The 7,820-nt window shown below is 53.9% G+C and overlaps 1 protein-coding gene across 1 annotated transcript in view; it reads left to right on the top strand.

The window, feature by feature from the left end:
• The first annotated feature begins 770 nt into the window (after positions 1-770).
• The window catches only part of CD81 (CD81 molecule), a 24,996-nt gene continuing 17,946 nt past the window's right edge, over positions 771-7,820 (top strand). The window contains exon 1 of the mRNA XM_035892852.1: positions 771-852. The gene's annotated coding sequence lies outside the window, so the exon portion shown is untranslated. The remainder of the gene's footprint in view (positions 853-7,820) is intronic.

The following is a 7,820-nucleotide window of genomic DNA, read 5'->3' as shown; positions in this document are numbered from 1 at the left end:
AGCAGGCGCGGCGGCAGTTCCAAGCCCCGATGACGCTGCCCTTGCTCCGTGTTACTGGCAGCTTTACTGCCTTTTGGTGTCGTGTGGGTGGGGCAAGCCTCTCCCGAGGCAGAGCAGCTTTTGGGGGTGCAGAAGGCTCTGTCCCACTAGGTCTGCTCAGACTGGAAGCCTGACCCTGGATGGGAAGTAACGTGCACGCAAGACTGGGGGCAGAGGGGAAACCTGAGGGTCCCCCCATCCTTCCCACCCAGCTCTCGGCAGATCACATAAAACCCTCTTTGTACATCACAGGGAAATGAAGGAGGTGATAACAGCCCATTGGGAAAAGGGAGTAATTGGGGCTGATCCTAAATTCTACTGAAAAGCTCTCCTGAAAGCCTCGGTCGCACATCGCGTGTTCTTCTCCAGTAAGGCTGAGCCTTCCATTTTCAGAGCAATAAAATAGTGCTTAGGAAAGAAATCACCTGTGGGAACTGGAAAGGGCTTTGCGCATCCCCAGAATATGGGGTCTTCTCATAGTGCAGGGAAGATGGTGCGGCTCACGTGGTATGGGGCCCAAAGCACGTTGCAGGGGTGGGATGAAGGTTAGGAAGGACATTCTTGTACGTGAAAGGAGGAAATAAGAATTTGCAGGAAGACGAAAAGCAAGCTGCCTGCTCCCGCCTGAAAACTGTGGCTCCAGGTCCGGCGTGGCCGGAGCAGTGGATAATGCCTGCTTCCCTCTGCTTTCTCCCCAGCTGGCTGGAGGCATCATCCTGGGGGTGGCCCTGTGGCTCCGGCATGACTCGCAGACGACTAATATTCTTTACCTGCAGCTGGGGGACAAGCAGGCCCCCAACACCTTCTACGTCGGTAAGTAGGTCCGGGGACGCTGGCATCGCTGGGTGGGCATCGTGCCCCAGGGTGGACCGTGGCGTGCCGAAAAGCAGGGCGGAAAGCTCTGGGTGAGCAGCAAGGAGCTTGGACTAAAAATACCTCCCGCTCCCCCCTTACTCCCCAAAATATCCCCTGCTGTGCCAATCAAAGCATTCATTAGATGTTGGCTGTGGCCCACATGCAGAATCCAAAGTCAAGGCGGCTGAAAGCACAAAAGGCCGTGCCACGGCATAGTGGGTTTTCCCTGGTGCCGTTCTCCACTGTGGTCTCCCTCGGAGCACATTTGGGAAGAGGGGGGGATGTCTTGGAAGTGTGTCTTGTTTCCTATCCAAAGGGATGTAAAAGTAGCCGACGGAGCGGCTGGCAGTGGAAAGTGAAGCTCAGCGAGCTCGTGACTCATGTTCTCCAGGAGGGGCAGGTGGAGCCTCTGTGTGTTATGGTTAAGCTTAGGACGATTTTTATTAATTTGACAGCATGCTGGCTTGCTGGAAGATGGAAACCCCTATTTTTGCCCTATGCTCCAACAATCCCTCATGGACGAGGGAGAGCAGCTTGCAGGAGGGGCTGGGGTGAGGACCCATGTCCTGTTCTCACCTGTAGCTGAAGTTACCTTCTGGAAAGGATTTTCCTTTGGTTTTCCCTGCTTGCCCATGGCACGGCATGCCTGAGCCCTCTCCCTGGCTGTGCCTGGTTACAGTAGATGCTCCCGCTGTAAATAGCGGTGGGTTTTCCTCTCTTGCTGTCCCCCCTCTCCTGCTGCACACCCGGAGCTGTGTTCATAGCATTTCCCCTTTGTACATATTCAATTTTCAAAAGAAAAAAGGGAACTCCTTAAGAAGTTAAACTCTCTCCTGTCCGGGAACCAGCCCAAACATCTCCTTCCTTCTGGGGGCCAACATCTGATGTCTCCCCAAACCCGGGGGACCTGGAGCACGGGGGCCGAATCTTCCCCCTCCCCTGCCTGTTGGGCATCTTTTGCTCTTCCACCCTTTTTGTTTTCTCTTTGCCCTCGGCCTTTGCCCTTTAGAAGGGAACAGACCGCGGTCCCACTGCCGCACTGGCTTTCTGATGCTCATGAGCAGCCCGTGATTTGATGCTGGCTGGCTTTTTAACATTACATTCAGCAAGGGATCAGCCTGGATTCCTTCTGGCGGCTGTAATTTCCAGCTTCTCCCTCTTTTTTTCTCTTCTGGCATCCAACCTATGCATGCACTCGATGTTCTGCTTCGGGGAGAGGGAACCTCTCTGGGGTTGGCCTCCAGAGCTGGTTTCCACCACCCCACCCCCCCTTATAAACCACTTTTTGGTGTCTGGCACAGGGCACTGGTCCCGGGATCTGTCAGGAGGCTTTTGAAGGCTGGCCAGGTTTTGCCGCGGTGCTGCAGGACAGGGGGAAGCAATAAAAACCACTGGAGGAGGAAAGCTTGCGCCGTGGGGTTTGTGCTTGGTGAGGAGGGGCTTTGGTGTGTCCTGGTTTCCCTCTGCATCCTTTCCCCTGCCCCAAAATTAAAGCTGTTCGGTAAAGGCTGTTTTCCCAGGGTGTCTGTGTGCTGCAGGAGAGGAAGAGTAATGAACTGCAGCCGGTCGGTGTGTGGGATCTGACGGCAATGGGGAAGTGGGAGAAGGAGAATGTGGGGAGCAGGGCAGCTACCGGGACACCAGGCATGATGCCAGGCTTAATCTCTCCTCGGAAATCAGGCGGGTTTTCACCACAGCCAGCTGATGCTCGGGTCTCTTGGTTGCAGCTCTCGCTCGTGGCTCGGGCTTCCTCCGGGCCCCACTGTGCAGTTTGCTGCTGGCGAAGGGGAGAGCTGCTTGGGAAGGGACGGGAAGGGAAGGGAAGGGTCCGGCCAGGCAAGGGAGCAGGAGGAGAGGAGCAGCCCTGGCTCTCAGCTTCCTCTGCAGGCAGCTGCTCTTCCAGGCCCCGTGGGGAACAGGCAACCGTTCCCCATCTCATCCCAGCCCTGCAAGGTGGGAGCTCCTGGGGTTGGGGTTTCCTGCAAGTGGTGCCGCCCCCCCGGCACTTCGGCACTGCATCCACTGGTTGTCTTGTGAGCTGGCTTGGGAGGGTATTAAACGAGCTCTTGTTTGTGGGCTTTTCCTCCACACAGCTCACAAACCATCTGATCTGCTAACCACTTGTTGCAGTCTCGGCTTTTGGCACTTCCATTTTGGGTGTGGACCTGACGCTCCGGTTAACTGCTTCAGCACCGTGAAGGCAGGCAGTACCAGGGATGGAGATAGCTGGAGCACCATGGTTTCATGCTTTCATGGCTAGAAAGGAAACGGCTTGCTCTGCATCTGAGCTAGGCTTATGGTCTAAGATGCCTTTATTTGCTTTATTTGTAGTGGAAAAACTAAAATCCTTCTTGCCCTTGCATAATGCTGTGTCTGGAGTGCTCTGTGTGTCTGGAGGCCAGGCAAGGTGTTGATAGCAAGTCAGGAAACATCCTTCAAGATAGCTAGGGGCATTGACAAGTTGGATGCTAACAACTCGTTAACCGCTTCTTAGATGTTTATCGACACTACACATGAAGTACCATTTTAAAAAAAAAAAAAAAAAAAAAACCAAAAAAACCCCAAACCAAAACTGCGATTCAATGAGTTATGAGAGCCTGTGGAAAAAGGCTGAGCTGGTCCATGGCTGTGGATACCAGCTGGTCTGATACACAGCACAAGTCTTACGAGGAGCGGCTGAGGGAGCTGGGGGTGTTCAGCCTGGAGAAGAGGAGGCTGAGGGGAGACCTTATTGCCCTCTACAGCTGCCTGACAGGAGGGGGGGAGCGAGGTGGGGGTCGGCCTCTTCTCCCTGGTAACAGATGCTAGGATGAGGGGGGATGGTTTGAAGTTGCGCCAGGGCAGGTTTAGGCTAGACATTAGGAAAAACTTCTTCACCAAAAGGGTTGTCAGGCTCTGGAACGGGCTGCCCAGGGAGGTGGTCGAGTCCCCATCCCTGGAGGTATTTAAAAGAAGAGTAGATGAGGTGCTTAGGGACATGGTTTAGTGGTGGGATGGCAGGGTTCGGTTAAAGGTTGGACTTGATGATCTCAAAGGTCTTTTTCAACCAGAGTGATTCTATGATTCTATGATACTGTGGATACCAGTACAAACTGGAGCAGTCTGATCTCCCCGTTGGTGCTGTGGTGTTGCTGGTTTAAAGAGCCCCTGGTTTGGGATCCTGGAGAGGCAAGTGGCACTAGTCTTACTGCTTTTGCCCCATCTTGGTGGGCTGAGAGTGAAGATAATGTGTCAGGGGAAAGCCAGGATCCCCATCCTTCACGGATGCTGTGCACTGGAAGCACTGCCGGCCGTTCGCCCCCGCTGCCTGCCCTTCCCCTGCTTTCCCCAGAGCTGCCCAGTGAGGAGCGGAGCGCGGCAGCCGGATGGTCTCGGCTTGGCTCTCGCCTGCCAGACCCAAAATAGGAAATGTGTGTCCCGCTGCTTGCAGCAAGAGACAGGGCGACACGACCCGTGGCTCTAATTAGCTCGGCCCTGGGAGCGTGGCCAGCCCCGAGGAAGAGTGCAAAGGCATCCAGAGCTGGGGCGCGGTTTTCCGTGTAGCTTTGGGGGTGAGGAGGGGGTTGGGTTTGCTTCGCTTTAGGATTTTTTTGGTGTTTTATTAGTAAATCCTCTTGCTGGCCAGTGTCTCCTCCCCAGAGCACGGCGGCACCGGCACTCCTTGGGAGGGGTGTTAACGTTTTGGACAGGCATGCGATGGTGGGTTAAACACGGCCACTGGGGCTGCTGCCGCCGCTCCCTTTTTCCACCATCCTGCTGGGTAACGCTGCTTTGATAGAAAGGTAACAGGTTGGGGGTTTTGGGGTTTTGTTTTTGTTTTTTTTCCCCTAGCATCCAGGCTGATGATTGTGGGTCTGGCTCCCAAGCAGGTCAGGCAGCAAAGCCCATGGGAGACAACGGGGGGGACAGCTGGGGGCAGCAATGGCTTTGGGCTCATTTTAAGGCCACGAGTGTACCTGTGAAGCCATGGGAGACTGGCTAACAGGAGCGCAGGCTCTCTAAACAAGGTCCATCACAGGCTCTCTTTGCCATCCTTCTCCGTACAAATACAGTCCAGGGTGATAATTTCTGGCCTGGAAATGAGTTCAAGCTGCTTTTCACAAAGGCTGGGCTGGAAGAAATTGGCCAGAAAGCACAGGGATGCTTTGAAGTCTTCCTCACGGATGACCGTGCATCGGAGTTGAACTGCAGTTGCATCTGCACGCTTGTCCTTGAAGTCAGCGCCGTGTCTGCCGCTGGCCAGCTCTCGTGGGTGGTATCAGGATTTTTGGAAATAGTGTTGTAAAGCTTTGCAGGCCTTGTAGGGGGGGGTGGGGGGTGGGTCTGGCCCTCGCAGGGAGGAGGCACTGCCGAGCGGCAGCGTGTATGTGGGTAGGGCTGGGGATGCCTGCCTGCGCTTCCCCAGGGCTTGCCCGCTGTCCCTACGGCATGTCAGGATGCTTCGGCCGCTCTTGCCATGGGTCCCAGATGTGGCCAGCAGTGCCAAGCATCCCAGCATATCATCCAAACAGACCTGTGTTGGCCAAGCGGTCATGGAGGAGCTGTCCCTTCTATCCATGAGAGCAGCTTTTTTTCTTAATTAGCCCTCTCGGGACTGCCTGGGACAAAAAGCAGTGATGCCCAGGGGTTCAGAGATAGGTTTTTTGTGGCAGAGGGGGTTGCACCGAGCTCTGGTGTGGCGCAAAGGCTCTGGAAGCCAACAGTGAGTGCGGACCTACCCTGAGCAACGGGGAGGTCTTGGTTTTTCTTCATGCTTCCATCCTTGTCCCCATTCCTCCAGAAATATTAGGCGTCTTTCAAAGGTGGTGCCAGCTTCTGTGTGTTGTGGGGTTAGACTCAACAGCAAATCTTTCACTAAACTTGTGAAAGGGCTCGAGGAGACCCCAAAAGTCCTGGTTTCTAGGTCCTGTAATAACCACTTGTGGGTTTTAACCACCTCCTGTTTTGGTGTGAGGCGCCGCAGCGGTCCCTGCGGATGCATGCAGCTGGTTCAGCGCTGGGCTCTTCTCTCACCTCTTTGTGCTCCACCTCTTCAAGGCTCCGTCTGTCAGTGGTTTACCAGTAGAGACGCAAGCTGTGGCCAGGCTTGCGTGTTTGGGAGTGGAAGCCAAGGTTTGTGTTTGGCCTTGAACTACAGTGAGCAAAATGGATTATTTAAAAAATATGTGGATTTTCTTTTTTTTTTTTTTTTTTTTTTTTTTACATAGAAGTACATGCATTTTTCTCTCTTGGAATTAAACTTATTTGCAGTTGAGGGCAATTTAATTATTTAATCTCCTAAAGAAAAAAAAAAGGCTGAGATTTACTGGTTCTAGATTTTCCTCTAACCACTTTCAGATCAACTCCTTCAGTGATAGTGGAATTCTTTTTAAAATAGGAGTTTTGACGCAAAATACTTTGCCAGTGCTTCCCTCTACGTATCTGGCTTACACCATATAGCTGACAGTACAAACAATCCTTTTTTTGTGTTCTTATCATGGAATTCAATTTCTATTAAAAAAGCAACTTGTATTTGGTTGTTATTCAGTCTGCCTTCATTGCAACCAGCTCCTGAGATTCATTTACTCCACAGACTAAAACTGGTTATGACTTAAGGCCATAAATTGGTGCTGTTGGGTTATTTTGGGTTCAGATCTATCTGACTACAAATGATGTAGTTGCCCTCCTCCTTTGTTCCCTCCCCTTGGCTCTGCCACCGGGGGCCTGTGCCAAAGGTGGCTTCTTGCTTTTCAGAGCTGTTTAAACCTGTAGCTTTGACAGTTTTCTTGTGAAAACCTGCCACAGGTTTAGGCATGCAAAGTCTCAAGAAATCCTCCAGTGGGATTTGGGATCTGTCAGCGGGCGAGACCCTAGGGCACGTAGAGATGTCCAGGAGCGTTGATGGGCCAGCAAGTCCACCCTGGGTCTCCTGTGCGGCATCACCGTTGCCCACCCCAACGCTGGAGATGTGCAGTGGACCTCCTCCCAGTGCTCGCGGGCTTGCTGGCGCTATGAAGCTCGATCCTCCTTCCAGCATTTCCCGGGTGGGCAGACGAGAAGAAATCTGACCGTGGCACCTCTGTGTGGTGTCTGTTTGGATACGAGTGTGTGCACACACAGGGATGTTGTTTGGGGGTTTCTCCACTTCCCCTCTGCTTTTCTGACAGAGGGGTGTCCTTTGCTTGCTTCTTGCCTTGTTCTTGCAGACGAGGACAGCGTGTACAGCCTTTCATCTCCCCGTGTGAGCCACACGGCCCCAGGAGAGCTCTCCGTGCTTTGTGACACTGTTGCTCCATCTGGAAGTCATTAGCAGCCGCGGAGCAGCAATGTTTTTCTTGGGAAAGCGGGTGGAGGGGAACGGAGGGGCTTCCCACTTGTTGTCTTCCAACCAACCCTCTCTTTTTGTGCCCCCTCTCTCTCACCCCGCTTCTAAGAAAGCACGATCGGCTCTGGGCCAATTCCAGCTGGGAATGTCCAGGAGACCCTCCCTCACGGGCTGGCTGGTGCAGCCACCCCTTTCCCACCCCCAACCGGGAGGGACTTTCCGCTCCCTGCCTGGATCTTGTCCCCAGGTCACACAGAAACACATCGTGGTCAGGAATCCTTGGTACAGAGACGGTGTTCTTCCAGGCTTTGTGGTGTGGCGTAGGAAGGAGCCTCCCTCCCACCACTGTCTGGTGGTGCCATCCTTCCCTGCAGCAGTGCTGGTGGTGGTGAGCCCCGTGATGTTCAGCATCTCCAGGCCGGGAGCCACCGCAGCGTGCCTGCCCTCGGAGGCTTGCGAAACTCTTGGATGTGCAGGGTCTCCCCCGGGAGCTTGTCTGTTGGGAGAGTAAACATAAAAACTGCTCGTCCCTCTGCTCTCAGCCCCCTTTTAAAGTGCATCCTGCGGGGAGCCCGGGCTTCCTGGGAAGCATGGTGTGGTGCTGGGGGTGTGGGGGGGTAGG

This window comes from Egretta garzetta, unplaced genomic scaffold, assembly GCF_000687185.1.
Source record: "Egretta garzetta isolate BGI_Z169 unplaced genomic scaffold, ASM68718v1 scaffold44, whole genome shotgun sequence".
Lineage (NCBI taxonomy): Eukaryota > Metazoa > Chordata > Aves > Pelecaniformes > Ardeidae > Egretta > Egretta garzetta.
The sequence above is the reverse complement of the archived record's forward strand: the minus strand, read 5'-3'. Positions and strand labels throughout refer to the sequence as shown.